The 3,685-nt window shown below is 46.0% G+C and overlaps 1 pseudogene; it reads left to right on the top strand.

The window, feature by feature from the left end:
• The first annotated feature begins 545 nt into the window (after positions 1-545).
• LOC135906603 (U2 spliceosomal RNA) lies at positions 546-725 on the top strand (annotated as a pseudogene).
• Positions 726-3,685: the final 2,960 nt, after the last annotated feature.

Raw genomic sequence — 3,685 nt, 5'->3', positions numbered from 1 at the left:
AAGGTGGAGAGAAGTAATGAATAAAGGGAAACTCAGACATCCACCCGTTCGTAGCAATGGCTACAAAGGAAACTCATACGGGTTCCTCGAAAGAAAAGCCTCATAGTTGAGGAAAAATTCGTCCTGGTCCGGGACTCGAACCCGGGACCACTGCCTTTCCGGGACCGCCGCTCTACCATCTGAGCTAACCAGGCGGCTAGCAGATGGCAGGGCGAAGTCGAATTCGTCGACAACACGAAGCAAAATCAAGTGTTTGACGTAGAAGTTCTGCGGAAACCCGCAAGGTGGAGAGAAGTAATGAATAAAGTGGAAATCAGACATCCACCCGTTCACAGCAATTGCTACAAAGAAAAGCTTTGAGGCTTTTCTTTGGAGGAACCCGTACGGGTTTCCTTTGTAGCAATTGCTACGAGCGCGTGGATGTCTGATTTTCCCTTTATTCAGCCTGCTTAGGGGAACGCCACCACGGAAGAGCGGAAGGAAAGGAAAAGAGATAGGCAAGGGCTTGGGAACGCCGACAGGGAAATGGCGGTGGGAACGTAGACATGGCCCACGCCGGTCAAAGTGTAGTAGCTGTTGTCATCGGCTTAATCGGTGATATGGGGTGTATTTGAACATAAAACATGAAACTTATTTTTGCAAGTTGGCGGAGGGCTTAAAGCCTCATTCAGCTCCACCGCGGGTCGGCCCGGTATTGCACTGTCTTCGGGAACGGCCCACATATGGGGAGAAATTCTCAATCCACACGACTCGATAGACGCACGCATTTTTTTCCGCGAACCTAGCAATGTGCAGCTTTTATTAAAAATTCGCAGTTGCGCCCGAAAGAAAAAGCACTGATTGTGATAGCAAATTAGTAGAAAGCTATACGAAGTAAAGATAGTACTTTTATCGGCCGTATAAGCTTGCAAACATTCGCTTAGTAGCTAAATTAACAATGGTATAATCTGCAAGTGTGACTGAAGTAAGACGTAGAAAGAAACAGAGACACTGATGTCGCTGTGTGTCTATTTCTAGGTCCTCGTTCAGTCGCATTTACATATTCTGCTACGGATTCAAACCAACTAGCCCGTCAACGTGTTTTAACTAAATTAACAACACGGTGTCATGCACGCACCGGTAAAAATGAACACATCTCTCTCTATGAGCGCGGTAAGTCGCTGTTAAGATTCTGGATTGAGGAATTGCGTGATCAGCAGCGATCAAAATGATCTTCGTGTATATCTCGTTTTACCGCGAAGAAAACGTCGGAAGCACCGCGCACTCTGCAAACATCGCAGATCGCTTTGAAATGGAGGCCGGCATGGGCGCGCACTTTGGCGTCGTGGCACATTGCTTCCAAGATACGGAGCCCGCATGGCGCGCCTTAGGCAGCAGCCGCCGGAGAACCATGCTGTCCTGTGTTGAATGCCTGGCCCGGACCGTAATTATTTCTGAGGTGACGATTCCTCCACATAACGAATGCATCGACTAGGCTAAGGAGTACAGCGTCTGGAATAATTGCCACAGTGAACGGGTTGCCTGCAGTCGTGTAGTATGAGGCACGGGGATAAAAAACGCGTTTTAATAAATTTCCGTGCTTCATTTGCCCCAGTCGATCTAATAGAATAGTTTGGTTAGCCGTTGCATTGAGCATAAACGTATGGTCTCCCTCGTATAGTGTATTGGCTTACTTTTTTGGGGGGTGTAGGTGGGGGGAGGCCGCAGTACCTGACGGTGGACAGCCTCTATGCATTTAAGCTGTTGCTTGGCACCAGTGCATGACCTAGACCACTGGATCTGCTGGCTAGGCTCGTAACCACCTAAAGGTCTGCAAGGTATCATCCACCTTGTGGATACCAGGCGTGATTGCTGCAGCTGAAGACGGAGTAGCAAATTGGGGGTGCGACTAAGAGGTGAACAAGTTATTGCAATTCAAAAAAATGGTAATCAGGCACAGGAATTGGCAGGTGGAGTATCTGGGCCGCAATCTTGTAGCGTAGTCATTTCCAGTGATATCAACCCGCCTTATCAACGAAACCAGCCAGCCGTAAACGGTGAAGGAGAAGAATGACACAGAATCGAGCGGAAGGTGTTGCTATAAAGAATGTGTGGGAGTGAGTGTCCTTCTACGTGGATATGACTACAGCTACACTAACGCTCACGCTGCATCATGCTGACCACTAACACCATCATATTTTTCGTCGGTTGCCCGAACACCAATCAATGGGGGACCGGTTATAGGTTTGTGTGTTTTAGTGCTGCACATTTTTTGGGGCGTCCATAAAACACTGCAGTAGGTAGGTTCCTGTCTCGCATGGCGTGGGGCTTCTTGAAAAGACAACTTTTACAAAGGTGAAATTAGACCCATCCTATTTTAGCTCATATCCGGATGCTCTACCGATGCAGTCATACACAGAGACATTCAAGAGCCGATATTTCTAACTGTTACTCTTTGCGCAGCACCATCTGACTGGAAACTGCAGAACTTTCCTTCTCGTTTTCAGTGTAACGCCTAATATTCAATTCCTGGCAACAATGATACAGTGAAGTCTTTTCTAAATTCTGCCCCTCAGCGCTTATACAGTTCTCGAACCTATATTGTTAGTGATTACGAGTGCTATCGGCGGTGCTTGCTCGAAGCGATAGTTTGGTGGCACCCCAGGAATTGCAGCACAGCGTTCCTACAAGAGTGCCGTGAGAATTTACATATGAGTGGTGTCTTCGCTAAGAAAAGGGAACCGAAGATGATTGAAGCAAGGTTTGGGTATGGGCTAGATGGTATTCCATTGTTTCAAACATCACTTACAGCGCATACAGGGACAAAGGACCAAAAGAACGCCGAAGACAAACGCTGTCTTCGTCGTTCGTTTGGTCCCTTGCTTCTGTATGCGCTGTAAGTGATATTTGAGAAGATGATTGACCCAGAAGTGCGAGTAAAATATAATATTTGCACTCATAGCCTCATTGGTTGTGTCTTTCCCTCTGCACTTTCATTGTAGGTTTACGGTTCCGCGCGTTTATTCACAGCTTCTAGCTTACTCGACGCAGTTCCTTTTAGTTATTTTATTTAAAATACCCTCAGGGCCTTATGGCATTAAAAAGTGGAGTGGGTATAGAGTACTAATGTTAAGCAAACAAACAAGCGCAGTCAGTTCGGTTATTACAATGATTCTTCTGATTATACAAAGTTGGCTCATGTTTCGAGAAAAAGTTTGTTATCGGTGATGGCTACGATACTTGAAGGAAGGTGGTTCCATTCGTGAGATGTACGGGGGATGAAATACTGAAAGACTTTGTCTGACCATGAATCAATTCCTACCTTACTGCGATGATCGACGCAGTTTGAAATGTACTGAGGCCGCAGAATGAATCGTGAAGTGTGGTGTGATTAACAATTTCTGGAAATAGGGAAAGACGGGAAATTTTGCGGTGGCTGGCCAGTGGAATAAGTGCTATGTTAGTTTTCATTACGGTTATACTTGCAGCACGGTTATAATTAGAAAGAACGAAATGGGTAGAGTCATGTTGTACTAGCCTAAGTGAAGTAATGAGATTAAAGTGACTGGGATCCCATATTGCAGATGCATTTCAAGTGTCGGGCGTATTAGAGTCTTGTAAAGCTGTAACTTTAAAGTAGTCGGTGCTTTGAAAAAGTTGCACCATGAGTATCCGAGCACTGTTAATCGCAGACTCTATATGAATG

Source organism: Dermacentor albipictus, chromosome 5 (genome assembly GCF_038994185.2).
Source record: "Dermacentor albipictus isolate Rhodes 1998 colony chromosome 5, USDA_Dalb.pri_finalv2, whole genome shotgun sequence".
Taxonomy (NCBI): domain Eukaryota; kingdom Metazoa; phylum Arthropoda; class Arachnida; order Ixodida; family Ixodidae; genus Dermacentor; species Dermacentor albipictus.
The sequence above is the reverse complement of the archived record's forward strand: the minus strand, read 5'-3'. Positions and strand labels throughout refer to the sequence as shown.